The sequence below is a fragment of the Capra hircus genome, chromosome 2 (genome assembly GCF_001704415.2).
Source record: "Capra hircus breed San Clemente chromosome 2, ASM170441v1, whole genome shotgun sequence".
In the NCBI taxonomy this organism is placed as follows: domain Eukaryota; kingdom Metazoa; phylum Chordata; class Mammalia; order Artiodactyla; family Bovidae; genus Capra; species Capra hircus.
Window position 1 is genome coordinate 84,475,617 of NC_030809.1, and position 26,433 is coordinate 84,502,049.

A 26,433-nucleotide genomic window follows, 5' to 3' on the forward strand; every position below is an offset into this window, starting at 1 on the left:
AGTCCATCTGTGATGATTTTTTACTACTACAGTTGGCCCATGTTCCTTGGTGCATCTTCTACTTAACACAATGAATATTGTCACAGAAGTCATCAGTATAAATTGAATTTTTGTAAATTAGATCACAGCATTCAATAGAGTTACTGACCTTTAGCACCTACTGTGGGTAGAACCAGATCTTGGCCTCACACATTTATAAACCAGTGAAAGAAACATGAGCACATGGATGATGATAATGTGAGATGTGGTGCTACTGAGAGAGCAAAAGATGCATCATTCCTAGGACTAACAAGGAAAGTTCTGGGAAGCCATGCCCTTGGGACCCAGCAATAAAAAAAGGCAGGTTGCAAATGTTCTTCAAAATTCTTTTTTTTCCAAATAACAAGCTCTGAAATTTACTTGTAGTAAGTTTGAGTTTTCTATGCATTTTTTTTTTCTGTAAAACAAGTTTCGCCAAACAGCTAAAAGTCAAATGACGCAAACAGAATGGGAATTTTTTACAGCTTCCACTTACTCCTATTGTCCATTTAGAATTGCTTATGCTCCTGAAAGCTGCCAAATGTGCTTTCACTTTCTACATAATCATTATAGGTAATGACAGATAAATGGATTTCTTTCATTGTTTTCTTTGAATTGACAAGCAAGGTCACTCCGTGTCAAGGAGATGTAGGTGCTGCTTTTCTGTTAATAGTAAGCTGTAATATTACAGGTATTGTAGTGACTGGTTAAATAGAAACAATTATATTAATCTGACAATAATGAATTCAGTTCAGTTCAGTTGCTCAGTCGTGTCCGACTCTCTGTGACCCTATGTACTGTAGCACGCCAGGCCTCCCTGTCCATCACCAACTCCCAGAGCTTACTCCAACTCATGTCCATTGAATTGGTGATGCCATCCAACCATCTCATCCTCTGTTGTCTCCTTCTCCTCCTGCCTTCAATCTTTCCCAGAATCAGGATCTTTTCTAGTGAGTCAGTTCTTCACATCAGGTGACCAAAGTATTAGAGTTTCAGCTTCAGCATCAGTCCTAATGAACACCCAGGACTGATTTCCTTTAGGATGGACTGGTTGGATCTCTGTAGTCCAAGGGACTCTCAAGAGTCTTTTCCAACACCACCGTTCAAAAACATCAATTCTTTGGCACTCAGCTTTCTATATAATCTAACTCTCACATCCATACATGACTACTGGAAAAACCATAGCTTTGACTAGACAGACCTTTGTTGGCACAGTAATAATGTCTTTAACAAGAATATTCCTCCATAATTTTATTTTACCTGTTCAGTTCAGGTAAGGAAAGTAACATGCTAAAATAACTCTAAACAAGTTTAGATTTGGCTACTGAATGAATTTTTTTGGAGTATTTTTGACCACACATTGTATTCTAAGCACTATGTAGAGACCTGGAGATGGTAAACAGGACAATAACTAATTAAGTTCCTGCAGTAAAAATCAAATTTAAAATCTGTTAGGAAAGACATAGATCAATTAAATAATCACACAATAAATGTGGAAAATAATAAAAGCAATAGAGTCATGAAATATAACTTAATGGTTTTAGGTGGGTGGGTGGGTGTATATGTGGGTGAGTGTTGTCCTGTGATCAAATTTGCATTTTTAATTACTCTATCTTCAATGTAATTCGTATTGCCAACAGCAGATGTAAGGAGAACAGTTAAGAAAGTCCAGAAAAAAAATGACCATCATGTAATACTAGTAATGATGAGAGAAGTAGACAGATGAGCAATTACTACTTCTGTAATGGATTTAAGGCAATTTAAGCCTTAATATTTATCAAATGTCTATAATGTGTCAAGGGCTTCCCTGGTGGCTCAGCTGGAAAAGAATCTGCCTGCAGTGCAGGAGACCCTGATTCAATTCCTGGGTCAGGAAGTTCCCTTGGAGAAGGAATAGGCTACCCGCTCCAGTATTCTTGGGCTTCCCTTGTAACTCGGATGGTAAAGAAACTGCTTGCAATGCTGGAGACCTGGGTTCGATCCCTGGGTTGGAAAGATCCCCTGGAGGAGGACATGGCAACCTACTCCAGTGCTCGTGCCTGGAGAATTCCCATGAGGAATAGAACCTGGTGGGCTACAGTCCATGGGGTTGCAAAGAGACACTCCTGAGCGACTAAGCGCAAGCACATAATGTGTCAAATGCTCTTTTACGTGCTAGGGACACAAACACAAATATGTTTAAAAAAAAAAACTTCCTTCAAGAAGCTTTGGGTTCACCATGACATTTCCAAGTATGATCAACTATACAGTCATAAAGTAGCTGTGTGTGTGTATGCTCAGTCATGTTGGACTTTCTGCAACTCCATGGACTGTAGTCTGCCAGACTTCTTTCTCCATGGGGATTCTCCAGGCAAGAATACTGGAGTGGGTTGCCATTTCCTACTCCAGGGGATTCCCAACCCAGGGATCAAACCCATGTCTCTTGTGTCTCTTGTATTAGCAGAGGCATTCTTTACTGCTGTGCCACCTCGGAAGCCCTATAAAGTAGCTAATGTCAGATAATTCATGTTGTTGTTCAGTTGCCCAGTCGTGTCTGACTCTTTGTAACCCACAGACTGCAGCATGACAGGCCTCCCTGTTCCTCACCGTCTCTGAAGTTTGCCCGAGTACACGTCTATTGCATCAGTAATGCCATCCTGCCATCTCATCCTCTGACTCCCTCTTCTCCTTCTGCTCTCAATCTTTTTCAGCATCAGGAACTCTTCCAGTGAGTCGGCTCTTTGCATTATATGACCAAAATGCTGGAGCTTCAGCTTCAGCATCAGTACTTTCAAAGAGTATTCCGGGTTAATTTCCCTTAAGATTGACTGGTTTGATCTCCTTTCTGTCCAAGGGACTCTCAGGAGTCTTCTCCCGCACCACAGTTGGACGGCATCAATTCTTTGGCACTCTGCCTTCTTACAGTCCAGCTCTCACAACCATACATGACCACTGGGAAGACCATAGCCTTGACTATATGCACCATTGTCTGCAGAATAAAGTTTCTGCTTTTCAACACACTGTCTAGGTTTGTCATAGCTTTCCTGCCAAGAAGTGATTGCCTTCTGATTTCATGGGTGCAGTCATCATCCACAGTGATTTTAGAGCCCAAGAAGAGGAAATCTGTCACTATTCCCACCTTTTCCCCTTCTGTTTGTCAGGAAGTAACGGTTGCCATGATCTTAGTTTTTTCAATATTTAGTTCTAAGCTGGCTCTTTCAATCTTCTCCTTCACCCTCGTCAAGATGTTCTTTAGTTCCTCTTTGCTTTCTGCCTTAGAGTGCTATTATCTGCATACCTGAGGTTGTTGATGTTTCTCCTGCCTATCTTGATTCCAGCTTGGAACTCATCCAGCCTGGCATTTCTCATGATGTGCTCAGGATATAGGTTAAACAAACAGGGTGGCAGCAGACAGCCCTGACTTACTCCTTTCTTAATCTTAAACCAGTCATCTGTTCCATACAGGCTTCTAATGGTTGCTTCTTGACCCGCATACAGGTTTCTCAAGAGACAGGTAAGATGGTCTGGTATTCCCATCTCTTTAAGAGCTTTCCACAGTTTGTCATGAACCACACAGTCAAAGGCTTTAGCGTAGTCAGTGAAACAGGTAGATTTTTTTTGGAATTCCATTGCTTTCTCTATGATCCAGCGAATGTGGGCAATCTGATCTCTGGTTCCTCTACCTTTTCTAAACCCAGCTTGGACATCTGGAAGTTCTTGGTTTGCATAATGCTGAAGCCTAGCATGCAAGATTTTAAGCATAATCATGCTAGCATGGGAGATGAGTGCAACTGTCCGATGGTTAGTACATTCTTTAGTACTACCCTTCTTGGGAATTGGGATGAGGATTCACCTTTTCCAGTTCTACGGCCACTGCTGGGTCTCCCAGATTTGCTTACATATTCAATGCAACACCCTGTTGGCAACATCTTTTAGGGTTTTTAATGGCTCCACTGGCATCCCATCTCATCTACTAGCTTTATTGACAGAAGCGCTTCCTAAGGCCCATATGATTTCACATTCCAGAATGTCTGGCTCTGGGTGGCTGACCACACCATCATAGTAACCCAGTTCATTAAGACCTTTCTGGTATAATTCTTCCATGTATTCTTTCCATCTCTTCTTGATCTCTTCACTGTCTACCAGGTCTCTACCATTTCTGTCCTTTATTGTGCCCATCTTTGGGTGAAATGTTCCCTTTGTATTTCTAATTTTCCTGAAGAGATCTCTAGTCTTTGCCATTCTGTTGTTTTCTTCTAGTTTTATGTACTGTTCATTGAAGAAGGCCGTATTGTCTCTCCTTGCTCTTCTTTGAAACTCCACATTTAGTTGTATATACCTTTCCCTTTCTCCCTTGCTTTTTGCTTCTCTTCTTTCTTCAGCTATTTATAAAGCCTCCTCAGATAACCACTTTGCCTTCTTGCTTTTCTTTTTCATTGGGATGGTTTTCTTTACTGCCTTCTATACATTATTATGGATCTCCATCCATAGTTCTTCAGGCACCCTGTTTGCTAGATCTAATCTCTTGAAAGTATTTCTTACCTCCAGTGCATATTCATACAGGGTTTGATTTAAGTAGTAACTGACTATCCTAGTGGTTTTCCCTGCTTTCTTTAGTTTAAGCCTGAATTTTGCTTTGAGAAGCAATGATCTGAACCACAGTCAGCTCTAAGTCTTGTTTTTGCTGACTATATACAGTTTCTCCATCTTTGGCCACAAAGAATGTAATTAATTTGATTTCTGTATTGACCATTTCATGATGTCCATATGTAAAGTCATCTCTTGTGTTGTTGAAAAAGGGTGTTTGCTATGAGCAGTGCATTCTCTTGGTAGAATTCAGTTAGCCTTTGCCTTGCTTCATTTTGTTCTCTAAGGTCAAACTTGCCTATTACACCAGTTATCTCTTGACTTCCTGCTTTTGCATTCCAATCCCCAGTGACGAATAGAAAATCTGTTTTCTGGTTTTAGTTCTAGGAGGTCTTCTAGGTCTTCATAGAACTGATCAACTTCAGCTTCTTCGGCATCAGGGATAGGAGCATAGACTTAAATTATTGTGATTTTGAATGATTGCCTGGGAAATCATCCTGTCATTTTTGAGGTTACACCCAAGTATACTGCATTTCAGACTCTTGTTGATTATGAGGGCTTCTCCATTTGTCTATGGGATTCTTGCCCACAGTAGTAGATAAAATGGTCATCTGAATTAAATTCGCCCATTCCAGTCCATTTTAGTTTACTGATTCCTAAGATGTCGATGTTTATTCTTACCATCTCCTCCTTGACTGCCTCCAATTTGCCTTGATTCATGGACCTAACATTCAGGTTCCTATGCAATACTGTTCTTTGCAGCATTGGGTTTTACTTTCATCACCAGACACATCCAAAACCGTGCATCATTTCTGCTTTGGTCCAGCTGCTTCATTTTTTCTGAGGCTATTTGCAGTTCTCTTCGACTCTTCCCCAGTAGCATATTGGACACCTTCCAACCTGGGGACTCAAATTTTGGCTTCAAATATCTGTTTGTCCTTTTATACAGTTCAGAAGGTTCTCATGGTAAGTATACTGGGGTGGTTTGCCATTCCATCCTCCAGTGGATCGTGTGTTTTCAGAACTCTCTGCTATGACTGTCCATCTCAGGTGGCCCTACACAGGTTGGCTTATAGCTTCATTTAGTTCCGTAAGCCCCTTCGCCATGACAAGGCAGAATTCTGTGAAGGGGAGATCATATTCACCATCCTTTAATTTTGCTGCATATTATTTTACTTTCACTCTTGGGAATTCTTTAAGAATCAACAGAAATAATGCATTTGGAAACACTTTCAAAGTATAAATATAAGATGTTGTTTGTTTTTCTCTTTATAGCTTTCTCATAATATCTAGCTTAAGCTAATATTTAAATAAATTTTTGTTTCCTAAGTACACACAGAAATTGCACCTTATATAAGAAAATACCATAGACAAGGTGGCTGATGGCTTTGAAAATAGACATTTCTCACAGGTATGGAGGCTGGGATGCCCAAGGTCAAGATAATAGCAGGTTCTCTTCATTATGAGGTGAGGAAGCTGGCTCCTCCCGGTTTGCAGACTGCCATTTTCTTGCTATGTGTCACATGCAGAGAGAGTCTTCTGGTTTCTCTTAATCCTATTATGGGGGCTGCACTCCCATGACTTCATCTAGACCTAATTCTCTCCCATCACTTTGGGAGTTAGGATTTTAACATGAATTTTGGGGAAGACCACAAACATTTGGTCTATAATAAGAAGTCTCTAGAGTATGCTAACCAGTGACAAAATAATTTACACTGAAATATGCGCCTGGTAACAAAGGAGGTGACAGACAAATGTTGGGATTACTGAATTTTGTCCAGTGGTAGTATCACTGTGGTGCCTGCACTTTCTAAAGTAGAAGTAAAATTAGGCTTCTCTAGTGCAGATGATACCACCCTTTGGCGGAAAGTGAAGAGAAACTAAAAAGCCTCTTGATGAAAGTGAAAGAGGAGAGTGAAAAAGTTGGTTTAACTCTCAACATTCAGAAAACGAAGATCATGGCATCTGGTCCCATCACTTCATGGGAAATAGATGGGGAAACAGTGGAAACAGTGTCAGACTTTATTTTGGGGGGCTCCAAAATCACTGCAGATTGTGACTGCAGCTATGAAATTAAAAGATGCTTACTCCTTGGAAGAAAAGTTATGACCAACCTAGATAGCATATTGAAAAGCAGAGACATTACTTTGCCGACTAAGGTCTGTCTAGTCAAAGCTATGGTTTTCCCAGTGATCATGTATGGATGTGAGAGTTGGACTGTGAAGAAGGCTGAGTGCCGAAGAATTGATGCTTTTGAATTGTGGTGTTGGAGAAGACTCTTGAGAGTTGCTTGGACTGCAAGGAGATCCAACCAGTCCATTCTGAAGGAGATCAGCCCTGGGATTTCTTTGGAAGGAATGATGCTAAAGCTGAAACTCCAGTACTTTGGCCACCTCATGTGAAGAGTTGACTCACTGGAAAAGACTCTGATGCTGGGAGGGATTAGGGGCAGGAAGAGAAGGGGACGACAGAGGATGAGATGGCTGGATGGCATCACTGACTCGATGGACGTGAGTCTGAGTGAACTCTGGGAGTTGGTGATGGACAGGGAGGCTTGGCGTGCTGCGATTCATGGGGTCGCAAAGAGTCGGACATGACTGAGCGACTGAACTGAACTGAACTGAGTGGCTCTAGTGCTAAAGAATCAGCCTGCAATGCAGGAGACCTGGGTTCAGTCCCCAGGTTGGGAAGATCCCCTGGAGAAGGAAATGGCAACCCACTCCAGTACTCTTGCCTGGAGAATTCCATGGACAGAGGAGCATGGCAGGCTGCAGTCCATGGGACTGTAAAGAGTTGGACATGACTGTGTGATGAACTTTCACTTTCAAAATTAGAGTAGATGTTATTTCACACATTTGAATTCAGGGTGTTTCAGACCATTAGTTTTTTATTTCCTAACTTTTCACTATATACAGTTTTAACATGAACAAAAGTAGAGAGAATAATAATGATAATGATTCCTTATTTCCATTACCATCTTCAACAATTCTTAACATTTTAACAATCTGATTCCACCTATTCCTCACTTCATTTTTGCTTTTTGGCTGGAGTTGTTCAGTCTGTAATTTGTGTTTGTTTGCAACCTTATGAATTATCCTTCATATCCCGGAGTTTGCTCAAACTCATGCCCATAGATTCGGTGATACCATCCAATCATCTCATACTCTGTCATCCCCTTCTCCTCTTGCCCTCAATCTTTCCCAGCATCAGGGTCTTTTCCAATGAGTTAGTTCTTTGCATCAGGTGGCCAAAGTATAGGAGGTTCAGCATTAGTCCTCCAATGAATATTCAGTGCTGATTTCCTTCATGATTGACTGGTTTGACCTCCTTGCTGTTTAGTTGGAGTATTTTTAAACAATTCCAGAGAAGATATTATGATTTTTATGATGAATACTTTAGTATGAATTTCATTTTATAAGGCATTTTTTAAACATAACCACTTCACTTTGCTAATCAACCTAACAAAATTAACAAATATTTCTTAATATCACCCAATATTATATTCAGATTACCCCATTTATTTTCAAGATAATTTTTGTTGTTGTTGTTGGTTTACTCAAATCTGGATTCAACAGAGTTCACATAAATACTCTACTTGGTGGTCATGTAGGTCTATCTGCAAAAGGCTTCTTTCTTCCTCTCTTCCTCTCCTTTGTCCTTCTTCCCTCCCTCCCTTCTATCCTTTATTTTCAGGCATTCTATTTGCTTGAAATACCAGTCATCCATCCTGGGAAAACTGGATATCCCTTGAGTCAACAGTGATCTTGTTCCTCTATCTCCTGTATTCCCTATAAATAGATAATTTGGTATAGGTTTCATCAACAACTTAGCTAAAGTTCTTCTGAAAGCATGGCTTGCCAAGAAGGACCCCAGTGCCAGTGCCCGTAGTTTATTTGGAAATTGACTCCAGAAGACCCGACAGAGGAGTAGCAAGAGTGGGCCAGGAAGAACGAGACCACTTGAGGTTGTGTTACCAAGGTGACAACTGTAGACAGCAGGGCTCTGTTCAGTGGGGACCTCTGGGGAGTTTAGGAAGCACCTCTCAAGCTCACCACTGGCTTCCCTTTCCCCTGGGTTGAAGGTTTCTGTGGAAGCTGGTGCTTGCACACAGTGAATTGGAACCATTCCCCAGACCTGCAGCTGAGATCAGAGGTGGGCAGAGGGCTGGGATGTGAGCACCAGAGGCATTTGCTATAACTAGTTTCATTCTAGAACATTTCACATGTGATTCAGTGTATGCCTTTTGTGTGAGATATGTAGTGACCAGGTGCCCTGTTTGAAATGATTCTAAACCTGAAAAGTCATGTCAGCTTTTTAAAGTTCTTCAATAATCTTTCAATAATGATTTTCCATTCATTGATGATCACTGCCTGTATCCATCATTACTTTCAGGGTTGCAAGCTGATGATTTTTCTAAATCCATTGTTCTTGCTCTGTTTACTTGTTGGAATTTTTCTAAAGATAAACTTTCTTTTACTAACCATTTAGTTACTTCAAAGCAACTAAAGACATAAATTCTTAATACTTTTCTCCTCCACCCTTTTTACAAATTGATTTACAGTGTAATGAGTTTGTGCCCTGACAACCTCTAATGTAATCTGTTGAATCATTTTTCTTCCCTTAAAAGAGTAGGGAAGCATTTCCATGCTATTAAAAAATGGTGGGATGGGGATAGGTTTTTGGTTGTTTCACATCATTAACAAGTTATCAGGCTCTCAGGCTTAATAAAGGGAACAGAGGCATAATAGGATGAATGGATAACTCAGCAGTAGGCAGACAACAAGGAAGGCAAGATAACTCTTGATTGTAGCACAAGATGAGTCAATGAAGTAAGGCAGGCAATGGTCTTAGTGTGGGCAGAACTCACAAAGTTGCTTGCATACATTAAGAAGTTTGAAACTCCAGATTTCTGTTACTGAAATGCATTTTAGAGCTCTTGGTTCTCAAAATAGAAACCTGGATCTTTTCAGTCCCGTTTTCCTAAAATGTTTTGTAAAGGAATGTTAAAAGACTATGAGTAGTGGTCAAATTAAACTGCAAGCCAATTTATCTCACAACTAAGTAGGGTCAACAACTCACTGAAGTTTGCCGGTGAGTTTCCTGGTTTCAGCACAGAATGTTCATCACAGAAACTCCCTCAAGTCCTAGGCAAACCTGAATTGTTGGTCACTCCAGTTAAAATGAATCTTTCTAGTGAAAAGATGTTTATAAACTATGATCAGTTTTGGGGAGTATATATGCCATTTCCTTAGTCTGCCGGCTGATCCTGCTGTTTTTCCCTTTCAGAAATTCTCCTTTGTGACTGCCAGCATGTGTTTATAAGGAACTAAGAAGGAAAGGCTATGTTCTCTATTCAAGGAACAGAGAAAGTGAGGTCACCAGGCCGCATGGGGATCAAAACATTGCTGTTAGCATCACTAACACCTGTTTTAAGTTAATCTGAAAATGAAGGCTGGGAATAATGATTCTGCATAATTGTTTTTGTATTAGTTGTGTTTTGCTGGGAAAATTAATCTTTTGAAAAAGTATTTTCCTGTAGACTTGAAACTGAGTTGACAGCATTACTAAAGACATATTACTCAGTTATCATCCCATGTTACATGTTTGTGAAATCTATTTTCCTGCACACATCTTTGTACTATATCCTGATAAATATCTCATAATATTTTTGTATAACTAAGTGGCTCTAATTGACTAGAGGCAATTATTATGACACATAATAATTTTTGCTTCACCATTTGAATACCTGTCTATGGGATAAAGTATCCTTCTATGACCTAGCTCTCCTATATCTTATCTGGTTACCATATTTATGTGTGTCTTTGTCCTCATCTGATATGCTGCAACCAGACAGATGTATGACTTCCACCCATTAAAATTAGCCAACTATTGGGATTTTATTCCCTTCAGATCCAGCATATTCACAGATGGGATAAAAAGAATGATTCAGCTGCTTCTCAGAATCCCTACCTTATTGGCAAGGATTTTCAAGTGTGGCTCTGACTAGGAAAATTTTAGCAAAAGCAATGTGGGAAACATGCAGGAAATTTTTAGTGCCCAATATGCAGATGATTGGAATCCAAGGTGTAATTTAAAAAGGAAGATAATTAACAATCACATGGGTTACTTCAGTTTTTATTTTACAGACAACTTTGGGCACACTGACTCATGAAAACAGGGCCTAGGTACAACACAAATGATATTTTTGAACATCAGCCAACATATCAGTAATGTGCTCCAGAGAATGAAGAGCTATTGCTGCTTTAGCCTGAATCTTCACATTATTTAAGTACAAATATAAATAATGCCTTAAAAGAGAGTTTAGTTTTAGATTTGGTTGAAGTAGATTTTAGATTCTTAGGGAACCAGGGTAAAACCAGTACAACCTGTCTAAATTTATGTTTCCTCATCTTTAAGTGAGTGATAGAGATGACTGCTTAGCCAGCATCAAAGACTCTTTATCAGGATCAAATGAGATAATGTAGAAAAGATGGATGGATTATAAGGTAATAATCACCAACCAAATGTTAGTTATAATTATAGAGCTACTATTTCTAGGCTTTGAGGGACACTTTCTATTTGTTGGAGCTTCTCTGGTGGCTTAGAAGGTAAAGAATTTGCCTGCAATGCAGGAGACCCAGGTTCAACCCCTGAGTGGAGAAGATTTCCCTGGAGAAGAGGATGGCTACCCACTCCAGTATTCTTGCCTGGAGATTTCCATGGGCAGAGGAACCTGGTAGGCTACAGTCCATGGGGTTGCAAAGAGTCAGACCGACTGAGCAACTCTTTCACTTTCACTTCTATTTGTTGATATATTTTTCATAAACATCATGTCAAATTTTTAAAAATAACAGCACATTATGTAATGCTTGGTGCAAGGTAGAGAGTCATTAAATCTATTCTTTTTTAATTTATTGGATTATATCTCTGTGTGTATTTCTTTCTAGAAAGAAAATAATATGGAATTATATGATATATCTGGACTTTGGATGCTGTTTGGGGTTTTCAAATAGTCTATCTACAGATATTGTCTTCCTTTGTACTGAACTATTTTAGAAGAGGAAACAGACTGTGTATTCTTAATAATATAATTTTTATTGTACAAAATATCACTCAGTTACATTTCTCAAGGAAAAATTTTCATCCTGGACTAAACTAGATGTCTAAATAGATCGATTCTTACCCTGAAGTACTGAAATAACATTTTAATGCCACTTCACAAACATAAATTTTGCTGTAGTTTTTGAAAGGTGAAATGAATAAAATCTTTGAAGCTAAAAATAAAGGGGAGAGTATGACAATCATTTTATTACCAAAATACAGACACACACACTCCATTTGTTATTTTCTAATTTAAATAATTTAGTGGCTACTGAGAGACATCAACAATATTTTTGTCAGGTTTTATTATGTGCAGATGACAATTATCAGACATTTTGGATTGACCGTATAGGGCCTTTGGGTAGATTTCTTTAAATTTGTCCTAAGTACTTCCAATCCTGTTTGCTTTCTTTAGGTTTTACTGCATCACAGGGAAACAGATTTCTTTCTTTTGTGACAAAGAGAGAACCCAGGAAGGGGCAAGTTTTTTCCCCTCACAGGTGATGGAGTTTGTATAAAGAATGCAGTGGATAATAGCTGGCTTGTCTTCTGAACAGATGGTGATGGTCTTGTTGCTAGGATAAGGCCTCAAGAATTTAGTTTTTAATTCCACATTATTTGCCTCAGTGCCATGAATATCCCTAGGTTTCCCAAGGCAAAAAAAAAAAAAAAAAAACAACCCACACAGGAAGAGTGAGACAGAGAGAGAGATGGGGGACAGAGCAAAGATTGGAGCCAGGTCAATAGAGACTTTGGGGAAAATGCCTGCTCAGCTGTCTGCAGTCACCTGAGTCTGAAAGGCAGGCAGGAAGAAAGATTGGTTTGGCAGAAGAACTGGATCTTTTGATGCCTCTGATACCACAGAGAAAAATACCCATTTCTTCCTATTAGAAGTCTGTTGACTTTCCTAATTAAGAGAAACATGTTTCTGAAGGAGTTAGCTCTTACAGAATGGCATTTATAAAAACAGCTATATATACACACACGGGAATGTTTGCCAAGAGTTTGGGCCAGTGGTGGTCTAGGAAGCATTTTACAGAAATATTTTTAAATAGTTGCCATATCTAAAAGTGAGCGACTTTCATTCCCTCCACTCAATTAAATATCTAATTTCAACTCTAGGAGATAATAACTGAGATTTTTTTTTAATGTATATAAATGAACAGTTAGAAAACTGTTAAACACATAGCCCTGAAGCATGAAAAATATATTCGTTTAACAGCTTCATTCTTTTATCGCTAATTTATTTCTGAGAATTTCCTCTAGTGTAATTTTCAATAAAATACTGTTATTTTGAAGTCTTCTTTATTGACTACAAGAGTGATGTATGTGATTATAGGCCAACAGTCTAAAAGACTTGAGCATTCAGCTATGAGTGAGGGTGTGTCTGTGTGTTAGAGCAGGATTACCTGCCAGGGTTCTTGGATCACATGCTTGAATTAGTCACTTCCATCAAATCCTCCATTATGTTGCATGTCCTCCCCTCACCACACACACACACACACACACACACACACACGCACGCACACGCACGTGCATGCGCACTGTAACTGACATTACTCATTTGTCTCAGAACTCTCTGGATGCAACTTTAATCATTCAGTAATTGACCATATAATTTTTATGACTAATGTGACTGGTGGCATTGTACACAAGTCTTTCACTTACCTTGAGTCTCACTGTCAAATGCTAATGTGTGTTTGCTGAGTCTCTACCCTCTGGTTCAGACTAAGATGGAGCACATGCTAGTGCTGAGAAATTTATACCTCATTCAAAATTGGTATTAGGCATAAAGTATTGCAAGTTGTAACTAAATCTTGTATCATTTAGATGGAGAGTATAAATCACATACTATTATTGTGTTTCAAAAGCTGCCAATTGCACTCAGGTTTTATATTAGTTTGTTTAGAGGGGAAGGATGTCACAGGTTTTCTCCTTTCCACACCTCCTCTAACCTGGTGATTATGACTCACTGCAATTCTGCCCCCCCCCCCCCCCGACAAACCTCCAGGTGTTTTAGGGCTCTTTTTGTAAAATAGCCTAACATTTGTCTTTTTAAAACCCCTTCACTTGTCAAAATTACCTGTTTGGTGTTATACTCCCTCAGGTCCTTTAAGTAAACTCTCTGTATGGTCTGATTGATTTAATTCAAAGTAAGGTGTTAATGACTTATTAGTGTCTTCGTAGATAATATCCTTGCTTTCTGGTAAAAATTTTTAATGATGTGTAAAAATAATGACCAGTGATTAGAATTCTAAATGTTACAGAAAAAATGGTAATAAGAACGTGGGGGAAATGGAACAGATATTTTTGGCAGAAATGCTTTTCACTATTTCTCAACATGTATCATGTAGACAGCTGCCTTTTCTACTAAATGTCTGACCAGCCCTATTTTAGAGAAATTTTGCCATATTCAACTATATGTGCGTCTGGAGATGTGGTAGACACCATAATCTGGCTCTCTACTTATACTGGGTGAGGCATGCTATAATATAAAATGTGTCCTTCAGAAAAGCAGACTTCATTTAAATAAACAATTGTTTTAGATATGCCCAATTACTAAACTACTCATTTGGCCAAATTTACTTTAAAAAATTATTTCTAAACTTATTTGCTTGGCTGTGCTCTGCTCAGTTGCTCATTCGTGTCCGACTCCTCATGGACTGTCACCTGCCAAATTTCTTCGTCCATGGAATTTTCCAGGCAAGAATATTGGAGTGAGTTGCCATTTCTCACTCTTAGGGGATCGTCCTGATCCAGGAATTGAACCTGCATCTCTGTGTCTCCTCCACTGATAGGCATATTCTTTACCATTGATCCATCTGTGCCATCTGTATTTGCTCTATATTTGGACAAGAAGGTGTTTTTTTGGCTTTCTTTATTATTATTATTATTATTTTTTTTAATTTTAAAATCTTTAATTCTTACATGCGTTCCCAAACATGAACCCCCCTCCCACCCCCCTCCCCATAACATCTCTCTGGGTCATCCCCAGGCACCAGCCCCAAGCATGCTGTATCCTGCGTCAGACATAGACTGGCGATTCGATTCTTGCATGATAGTATACATGTTACAATGCCATTCTCCCAAATCATCCCACCCTCTCCCTCTCCCTCTGAGTCCAAAAGTCTGTTATACACATCTGTGTCTTTTTTGCTGTCTTGCATACAGAGTCGTCATTGCCATCTTTCTAAATTCCATATATATGTGTTAGTATACTGTATTGGTGTTTTTCTTTCTGGCTTACTTCACTGTATAATCAGCTCCAGTTTCATCCATCTCATCAGAACTGATTCAAATGAATTCTTTTTAACGGCTGAATAATACTCCATTGTGAATATGTACCACAGCTTTCTTATCCATTCGTCTGCTGATGGACATCTAGGTTGTTTCCATGTCCTGGCTATTATAAATAGTGCTGCGATGAACATTGGGGTACATGTGTCTCTTTCAATTCTGGTTTCCTCGGTGTGTATGCCCAGCAGTGGGATTGCTGGGTCATGCAAACTAGTACAGCCACTATGGAGAACAGTGTGGAGATTCCTTAAAAAATTGCAAATGGACAAGTAGGTTTTTAAAAAAGACCATCATGTTGTAGAATTACCAGATCCCCAGAAAGCTGGCTTTAACAGCTGTGAAGTCCTCTTGAATGTGGCCTTAAATCTCCCCCTCCCCTTTTAAACATACAGAGTTCATGCTGGCAGCAGACTTTAAAAAGCTGATTTACAGCTATTCCCACTTAACACTTTCATGATTTGAATGACCACTAAAGGCAGCTTTGAAACCAGAAAGAAAAAGCGAAAGGTCATAGCTGTTGCTACAGAAATCTTGTTGGGTTTTGTGGGACTGGTTATTTCTGATTAAGACATTTCAATTGGCCAAGCGAAATGGGTGTGCAAAGAGGTCTGCTTGGAAAACAGAAAAATTAAGGCTGGAGAAAACAATCATGAGCTTTTTTAAACATTATTTTCTCTATATGTACCTCTTTTTTCCCCTTGATTTTAATGAACTGTGTATGTTTTCTGACAGCCACAAAACTATGTGCTGCGATATGAAGAGAAATGCCATTGTTCTTACTGGATGATTTCCTATCAGAGCCCATCAGGGGGTCCAGGCATTTACAGTGAAGCCCAGTAATTGTACTATCTTGCTTGGTGGGTAAGTCATTCAGAAGGGAACAAACTGTAAAAACTGAGCCTGCTATTTTTTTTGGTGAGTACGTTATCAATCTGTTTAAGTAAACTGTGGTATTACCCAAAAGATTGTTCTCTGCTTATTATATTCTTAACACTGTGTTCAAATTGTGTGAATGTTCTGTCTTAAATGAACTCCCCTGCATGTAGATTTTTCTGGGATCTCTGAATAGAGGGTTGTTTCATTATGTACCACAGCTATGGATAGTTCACATACAGCCAAGTCAGTTAAAGACAAAAAAATTTTTTTTTTAGCAGCTTGATGAAAGGAGTATAAATTTATGTACAAATATGAAAAGTATAGAGGAAGAATGAGGATATCACTTGATATTGTATGGTTTTATATCTAAGTGTAGAACTTGCACTCCTGCTTTGTTTCTTGGCAGTCCCTAAAGAGCTTAGCATTGAACACAGCATAGAATAAAATAAATAACTGACCAGCATAATGGATAGAAATTAATTAGATCTAATTACAGCCTGGTTCAAGTGCAAAAAATAAAAGGAGCAGATTTAGAAAAGATGTTTGGGGGAAATTTGGGATTAGAATAAAGCAGGATGTCCTTTGAGAAAGCTAACATTTCATCCCAAATCAAAATACTTCTGATTCATGGAATGTGGACTAACTGGAGGGAAGGAATGACAAAGATAAAATAAAGGGACATGTTGGCTTTATAGTCTGCAAATGATTGACTTCATAATTACATACTGGAGACTAGGATTTCAGGGCATACTGCACCAATCAAAAACTTTTGAGATTATGACTAAGTAAGCTAGAGTCTGCGAAAGTTGTGAAAAGGAAGGAATAGTTCTTCCTAGGTGGCTGAACCAAACTGTCAATTGGGTACATGGAGAGTCTGACTCAATACGATAGAGATAACACATACCATATGATATGTTATCTGAACTATATGTTCCCTACTATTGAATATTTTCAGTACCGTTTTGAAGGTTGTGAGATTTATTCACCCTCTGTCTTGTATAGTCTCCCTGGTGGCTCAGATGGTAAAGCATCTGCGGGCAATGTGGGAGACCCGGGTTTGATCCCTTAAGATTCCCCTGGAGCAGGAAAGGGCAACCCATTCCAGTACCCTTGCCTGGAAAATCCCGTGGATGGAGGAGCCTGGTAGGTTACAGTCCATGGGTTTGCAAAGAGTCAGACATGACTGAGCGACTTCACTTTCCTTTTCCTTTTCTGTCTTGTATTGTTTTTATCTTTTCCTAGAAAAAAGGGAGATAGTTATATCTTACTGAATATATATGTTAGTATAGTCTCCATGAAAAAATATAAACTCATTCTTAGTGCTTTAAGAGAATGAATTATTTTTATTTCCATTGCCTGTAGGTTATTCTTTGTGGTTTCCTTTTTCTATTCTAACAAATGATTTTACTCTTTCCTCTGAGCCCAACACTATAAAGAAAAGATGAGAAAATTAGCAAAACAGAGAAGAAATAGAGGGCTTCCAGGTGGCTCAGTGGTAAAGAATCTGCCTTTCAATTCAGGAGATGCAGGTTCAATTCCTGGGCCAGGAAGATCCTATAGAGAAGAGAATGTCAACCCACTCCAATATTCTTGCTTGGAAAATCCCATGGATATAGGACCCTGGTGGGCTACAGTCCATGGAGTTGCAAAGAATTGGACACAATTGAAGCCACTGAGCTCACACTCACCCTTTAGAATATACTTCAAATCCTAAAATGTTTTACCCATGATGATGCAAGAGTTGATTTACTCAAACAAGATCCAACCTCATTCATTCATCTTTCTCTAAGCCTTAGAATTTGACTATGAAGATTATGATATTTGGTCATGCATTTGAATAATATCCAAAGGGATTCTTTTTACTTTGTATTTTTTGCAGAGAGCAAAGATAGAAAGAAGTGAAAAGGGATAACATTCAACAGATAGTTATTTGCCAGGCACTGGGCTAAGTGCTTTTAAATGCCCCTTTAATAACAATTTTCTCTTTATAAGAGCTATCCAGAATAGCTTTCTTGATCCTCAATTACCATATAAGAACATAGATTCAGAGAAATTAAATAACTTGCACAAGTTGATGAGGGCAGGAACCGTGTCTTTTTCCCTCCTCCTCTCATTACCCTCTCTCTTAGTACCTAGAAATAGTTGGCACCTCAGTAGTACTCATTACATGTATATTTCATCTTATGTTGAATCCAGTTCCAAAACCTGTGCTTTCCTCATAATTGTTATAGCATCCATACTCTGAACTAAACTATATACAATTACTGAATTGTGTTAGCTTTAACTATATGGTATTTAGAGTGTGCTTTATTTATTATTAGTATTTTTTGTATACTTCAGTTAACTGGTATGGGTTTGGTGAAAGCTATAAGCCACTCCTTATTGGAAAACTGGAGAAACTTTAGTCAGCAATTGTCCCTGTGGTTCATCTCCAAGCCCTGTTCCATCTGTTCAAAATAAATTACCATCTAAGGGTAAGCTGCCCCTCAACAGTATAGGGTCAAAAGAATCTGGTCAGCAGATGAGAAAATACGTTTGGCTGGCTGCTTTGACCCAATCCATTTTCCCCCAGAGATTCCCCACCATCCAATGTAAACCAATGTGGATATCATCTCTCCAGATTTCTCCAGGAAGAACCTGGCTTTTCATCATATTCAGGGGTGTCTTGAGTACACAGTCTCTTCATTTTTTCTCTCCATTAGACTTTAAGTTTCTTGCAGTCAGGAATCATATCAGAATGTTTTACTACTGAATTAGCAGTATCTAACTCAGTGCCTGTCTGCAGTACTTATTCAATAGCTATCTTCTGGATGAATGAATAATCCTTGCTCACTGGCTACTGTTAACTGTTGGAAGGTTTCAAGCATGCCCTGTTAACTTCTCCTAAACTTAACTATACGCTACCCTTTCACCATGTGTATTAGTTTTCTGGGTCTTCCCTAACGAAATACCACAGGTGGGGTGGCTTAAACAACAGAAATTTATTTTCCCACAGTTCTGGAGGCTAGAAGCCTGAGATCAAGAAAATAGTTAAGTTGGGATTACCTGAGGTCTCTCCATGATTTGCAGCTGGCCGTGTCCCCATATGGTTGTACCTAGGTCTCCATGTTTTCTGTGGTTTATTCTCTTCTTATAAGAACACCAGCCATACTGGACTAGAAGTTCCCCCCAACCCTTGTATATGACCCCACTTTATCTTAATTACCTCTATGGGGGCCTTATCTCCAGATACAGTCATATTCTAAGATACTGGGATTTAGGGCTTCAACATGTGAACTGGGAGGAGGGGACACAATTCAGCCATGAAACAGAGTGGGAGTAGAGAGAAGCTGAAAATGACACTTCCTTTATTAATTTTCCCTTATATGTGGTAGAGTAGAAATTCTACCTCTGTCTGAAAATATGGGAATTGTGGAACTGATATATTTTCTCTCTAGATACATCTCCCACAAATGAGTGAAATGCAGAAGATGTGAGGAAATAAAGCTCCTTTTAAATGTTAGCATGTCCAGTAAATGCTCCTTTCAACATGCTTGCAAACTACCTCAAAAAAAAGCTTCAACCTAATAATGCTTTGTCTATAATGGCCCACAGAAGTCTCTAAGTCTATGATGAAAAGATTATATACATATATGTATATATATATATATATAATTTTTATACTAAGATAAAAATGTCTTTTAGGTTGTGTGTTCCCTGAGAAATGTCCTACATATCATTCACAAAGCATTGATAGTTTCTTTATTTTATAAACTCTATATTAGTTTGAGTAAAAGTTTGACCTCCTGATCTGATCTCTTCTAGCCCAGAACTATTACCTTAGCAAGAAGTAAACTTCAATCAAATTTATTTGTTTTACTGGTTTGCTTCATGTAATTAAAACAGAAATTAGTATCTTGATGTATATCGCTCCCATACTAAAAACTTAAAATTGCATGTCATTGACTTCTATTGTTGGGGAGCAGAAAACAAGGAAAGGCAGAGTGGAAAGATATTGGAGATCTATGTTATGCAGTAGCTAAATATTTGGTAAAACTTTGGTTACAACAACCTGGAAGCCATATATACTGAGTTTGCTAATCTAGAAAACGTTGTTAGAAAGAGCTAGAATCTTAGTGTGTTGCTTTTTGCTGCATTTGGCGTGGCATTACAAGGATGAAATGAGCTCAGGAAAGAATAGGCTGATTTGTGAATATAAATGGCCTCCTAGGAATGTAAAGGCTAACTGCTTCTGTAACTCTAAAATGTAGGTGAAAGACTTAGATTGTCAAAGTCCTGATAATGCTTCTCAATTAAAGGAAAAAAAAAAACTTATTATAGCAAATATAAAATTAAGGGTGTTGGGAATCCTATTTCTGGCATGACAGTGTGAGTAGATTCTCAGATATTTTCCCCAATAAAGCTAGTGAAAATTAAAATAATAAGATTAAGTTCTCTGAAAATGACTTTATGGGATGTATAGCAAATGCAGACATATTTATCCAAGACAATCTATTAAAATTGTTAAGAACTCTAAGATTGTGTGGTATTTGAACCAAGACCTGAAGACTCCCTCTGCCTCTAATCTTAAAGAGATACATACTTCATCTGATATTACTACAGCCAAGAGTACAGGGCTACCTTTACTTTCCTATTTCCAGTTGGAGGGCTATCTTCCTGGGAGGGACAGGTCAGCAGCATTTCTTAACACGATCCAGCTACCTCTTGTTAAGTTCTGGGCAAGCGTGGCTAAATGGGTCCCCCTCATCTTTCCAGCTTCCACTCATGGGCTGGAGGCTCTACCTTGGGTGGTGCACCACTGAGAGCCTGAGCCCTGATCAACTTGCTCTGGATCATGAGGTGGGAGTTTCCACACTGAGAGAGGCAAATTAAGGAGATTTAGAGCTGCTGCGTTCCACTCCCCTCTTCTACTGAGTGCAAAACTACTAAAGTGGAGATGTTTAGAGAGAACATGTCTTTGTCTTCCCCACCCCACTGTATGGCTCAGCAGTTTATCTAGGGGTGGCATGGAAGGAGAAGCAAGCCTTGGAACTGATATCTCTAAATTTCCCCCAGAGCAATTGCCTTTATTTGCAATAGAGTCTGAGGAGTCCAAATCTGAGGGCACTTTTAAAAAGAGTGGAAGTTGTCGTAAAAGGTGTTTGATAGATTAATTGCAGGTATAGGCTAAATTGTAAGCTGGCTAGTTTTTTGGATAAAAGTGGAGAGAGAGACAGCTGGGAAGAGCCCTCCTCGTGTCAGAACAAATCTCAACACTGACCTAAGAACAGTCTCTTCAAAGAGCCTGACTTGATTGTCTTAGAGTATGAAGCAATTTATGCCCCAGAGCATTGTTGGAGACAATAGAACAATCAGTCAGCAATTAGTGGAGTTTAACAGTTTGGTCAGGAAAAACATAGTCAAAATAGCTCTGCCAAAACCACTGTCATCCCCAGGCATCCTAGAGGCAGATGCAAACTCTGCCCCTTTAGCAGCAACAACAGAAGCTTCCTGCTCTGGGGGAATGGGAACAGTAGACTTTACTAAAATAATCCAGCCAGTCACTAAATATCCAAGTAAATAAATAACAGAAACAAGACCAAGAAGATAAGAGCCAAATGCTTAAATTTGCTATAATATATGATCTAAAGTGTCTAGTTTCCAACAAAACGTTGAGACAAAAGGTAATCAAGAAAACCTTATATGCCAGAAACAAACAAGCAACAAAAACTATTGTGATAAAAATCAGATGGTGGACAAAACTGTCAAAGGCTTCAAAATATCTATTACAAATATATTCAAAGAATTAAAGAAAAACATGATTAAAAATTAAAAGATAGCATAATGACAATGATGCATCAATATAGAATATCTGAAAGAGAAATTTTAAAAACAACTAAATGGAAATTTGCAATAAAAATTTTTAATAATTGAAAATTTAAAAATTACTAGAAGGGCTTGATAGTAGATTTGAAACTAGAAGAAAACTTCACAAGCTTTTATATTGATAGAGATTATGCAACCTGAAAAACAGAGAAAAAGAATGAAGGAAAATAAACAGCGCCTAAGAAAAACATCCCATTGCTTCACGGGAAATAGATGGGAAAGCAGTGGAAACAGTGTCAAACTTTACTTTTTTGGGCTCCAAAATCACTGCAGATGGTGACTACAGCCATGAAATTAAAAGACACTTACTCCTTGGAAGAAAAGTTATGAGCAACCTAGATAGCATATTCAAAAGCAGAGACATTACTTTGCTGACTAAGGTCTGTCTAGTCAAGGCCGTGGTTTTTCCTGGGGTCCTGTATGGATGTGAGAGTTGGACTGTGAAGAAGGCTGAGCACCGAAGAACTGATGCTTTTGAACTGTGGTGTTGGAGAAGACTCTTGAGAGTCCCTTGGACTGCAAGGAGATCCAACCAGTCCATCCTGAAGGAGATCAGCCCTGGGATTTCTTTGGAAGGAATGATGCTAAAGCTGAAACTCCAATACTTTGGTCACCTCATGGCGAAGGGTTGACTCATTGGAAAAGACTCTGAGGCTGGGAGGGATTGGGGGCAGGAGGAGAAGGGGACGACAGAGGATGAAATGGCTGGATGCATCAGCGACTTGATGGACGTGAGTCTGAGTGAATTCCAGGAGTTGGTGATGGACAGGGAGGCCTGGCATGCTGCGATTCATGGGGTCACAGAGAGTCGGACATGACTGAGCGACTGAACTGAACTGAACTGAAGAAAAATGTAGAATATTATTGACACACCAACATATACCTAGTGGAACGACCAGAAAGAGAAGAGAGAGAGAATAGCAGAGTAAATATTTGAAGAAATATTAGCCAAGAATTTCCAGTATTTATTGACATACATTGGTTTATACATCTAGGAAGCTCCGTGAATCCCAAATTAGATAAACACAAAGAAATAGACACATCACAGTAAAAATTCTGAAATGCAAAGAGAAGGAGAACATTTTGAAAGCTGTAAGAGAAAAATGACTTATTTACAAGGTTTACAGCTGAATTCTTGTCAGAAACAATGGAGCCTGGAAAGTAATGGAATAACATATTCTATTCTTTCTCAAAATCAAGAGCTCAAGGAAAAAAACCTGTCAGCCTGGAATCCTATATCTAGCAAACCTATCTTTCAGAAATAAAGGCAAAATAAAGACATTCCCACATAAACAGAAACAGTATTTAACAGACCTGACTTGCAAGAATACTAAACAGATTTCTTCAGACTGAAAGCAAGTGACCTCAGACAGAAGTTCAAATCTAAACAACAGTACAAATATATATTTATTCTCATTTATTTTCTTGACTGACTTTAAAAATTATATACAGCACAAGGAGGTGGGTGGGAGCAAAGCTGTCCTGGGTTACGGAAATGATTCCAGATGGTAACTTAAATTCATAGGAACAAATGAAGAGAACTAGAAATAATAAATAAGAAGGTTAAAACAGCAAAAGCTATTAATATATACTTGCTCTCCTTCCTCCATATATCTTCTTTAAAATATATAAAATTATATAAAATATAATGTATCATTGGGCTTATAAAATTTATAAATGTAATATATGTATCAAAATAATACCCCCAGAAAGAGAATATAGCTATATAGGGGTAATATTTCCATATCTTATGGAAATTAAGTTAGTATAAATCTGTAGCTGCTTCCGATAAGTTAAGAGGTATATTGCAAGCCATAAAGCAATACTTAAAGAAATAACAGAAAAAAATAATTTACAAAGTAGTTAAAAAAATTAAAGTGACACCCAAAGGATAAGCAACAACAAAACAAATAGATAACTTTAGACTTCATCAAAATGAACTTTCCAGAAAGCGAAGACAAACTACAGAGTAGGAAGAAAAATTGCAGATCATATATGATAAGGAGTTTGTATCTAGAAAAATAAATGGGTTCAAAATTGGGAAAGGAGTATGACAAGGCTGCATATTGTCATCCTGCTTATTTAACTTATACTCTGTGTACATCAGGTGAAATGCTGGGCTGGATGAATCAAAAACTAGAATCAAGATTTCTGGGAGAAATATCAACAATGTCAGATATGCAGATGATACCACTCTAATGGCAAAAAATGAAGAGGAACTAAAGAGCCTCTTGATGAGGATGAAAGAGGAAAGTGAAAAAGCTGGCTTAATACTCAACATTCAAAAACCTAAGATCATGGCATTTAGTCCTATCACTTCATGACAAATGGAAAGGAAAAAGCGGAAACAGTGACAGTTTTATTTTCTTGGGCTCCAAAATCACTGTGGATGGTGACTGCAGCCATAAAATTAAAAGATGTTTTCTCCTTGGAAGAAAGCTATGACAAACCTAGACAGAGTATTAAAAAGCAGAGACATCACTTTGCTGGCAAAGGTCCGTATAATCAAAGCTATGCTTTTCCCAGTAGTTCACATGCAGATGTGAGAGTTAGACCATAAAGAAGGCTGAGCAGCGAAGAATTGATGCTTTCAAATTGTAGTTCTGGAGAAGACTCTTTAGAGTCCTTTGCACAGCAAGGAGATCAAATCAGTCAATCCTAAAGGAAATCAACCCTGAATATTCACTGAAAGGAGTGATGCTGAAGCTGAAGCTCCGATACTTTGGCCACCTGATGTGAAGAATTGACTCACTGGAAAAAACCCTGATGCTGGGAAAGATTAAAAGCAAAAGGAGACAGAGGTGCAAGAGGATGAAATGGTTAGATAGCATTACCAGCTCAATGAACATGAATTTGAGCAAACTCTGGGAGACAGTGAAGGACAGGGGAGCCTGGCGTGTTGCAGTCCATGGGTTCCAAAGAGCTGGACATGACTTAGAGACTGAACAGCAACAACAATCTGGAATATATAAGACTCTTACAACTCAATAAGAAAAAGACCTCAACTGAAAAATTGTCAAAGGAGCCAAATAGACATTCTCCAAAGTAATATGCAAATAGCCAATAAACATACAAAAATGCTTGGTATCATAAGTCATCAGAGAAACAAATCAAGACCACAATGAACTACCACTTCACACTTGCTAGAATGGCTATAATCAAAAGGCCAGATAGTAATTGTTGGTGAAGATGTGCAGAAATTGGAATACTCATTCACTCTTCATGGCAATATAAATTGGTACAGCTACTTCGGAAAGCTGTCTGGAAGTTCCTTAAAGTTAAATGTAGAGTTACATATTACCCAATATTTCTAATTATAAGAAGTGAAAGAATATGTCCACAGAAAAAGGTGTACATTAATATTTATGGTACCATTATTTATGATAGCCAAAAGGTAGAAACGGTTCAAACATTTAACAGCTGCTGGATGGATAAACACATATGATATAACTCTGCTATGGAATACTATTCAACCATAAAAAGGAATCTATAATGTACTGATACATGCTTCCAAGTAGCCTTGAAAAATATTATACTAGGTGAGAGACATCAATCACAAAGACTGCATATACTCTCATTTTTATGAAATATGCAGAATAGGCTAATCTATAGAGACAGAAAGCAGTAATTCACTTGGAGCCAGAGGGATGGAGGAGTTAGTAATGGTACCTAAAGAGAATGAGGTTTCTTTGTGAGGTGATGGAAATGTTCTAAGGTTGTGATGAGGTTGCACAGATTTGTAAATATACTAAAAACCAATCAATTGTTTACTTTAAATGGATGAATAGAATGGCATTTGGGTTGTATCTCAAATATATACCTTAAAATAATTGAGTGGGTTGCCTTCCATTTAAGCTTCTTGCTTTGTTTTAGATGATCCGAATTCATTGCCATTACATTGAGAGAAAAGCATGAGAGGTAGGAAGCAAAATGAGTTAAGAAACAGGCAAAAAATTAAATAAACAAAATCATAAAGAAGCCCAAGCCATAAATTGGAAAGAAAATTTAAGTGATTATTACTGACTCAGGGAACTGACTAGAACCAAAGAGATTAGAAGGCAACAGGATTTTAAGGGGACTGTATTGCTAATGAAACAAAAAGCCTGGCCTTGCAAAACTCTGTGATTATAAAACAACCCTCAGTTTCCAAAATTTAGATTAACCTGAAGTAGAGAGTAGCGGTTTTGACCTCTGAGTGCGTTTTTCAGTGCTCATTTCAGATACAGTCATGACTCTGTAGCCACAGTCATGGAGAACAATGAGCAGAGTAGTTTCTCCTAGAGAGTTATGAACTGTGACTTTACCAAGCCACAGGTTTCATCATTGCTATGGATCTGTGATTACTCTCTGCTCTTTTCCTCTCTTCATAACTGGAGTCTTTATTGGAGTTATTTCTACTCTGCCATTGATGCAGAGGTGTGTATGGGTGAAGAAGGATGTGTCTTCTTGGTTCATAGCTCATAGAACCACAAGAAACCACTTCAAGTTTGAATACAGAGAAATGCAATAATGCAGTGGCTCCTGGGCTTTACATGGATTATCTTTTTCCAGGATATTACTAAATGTGTTATATGTGTAGGAAGAAGGATGAACATGTCTATAGTGACCAGAAAGGCAGACAATGACAGAAATTGCTAGCTGTTCAAAAAAAAAGTACTCCATAGGTTTTTCTTCTTCATAATCACACAACTACAACATTTTCCAGCATCT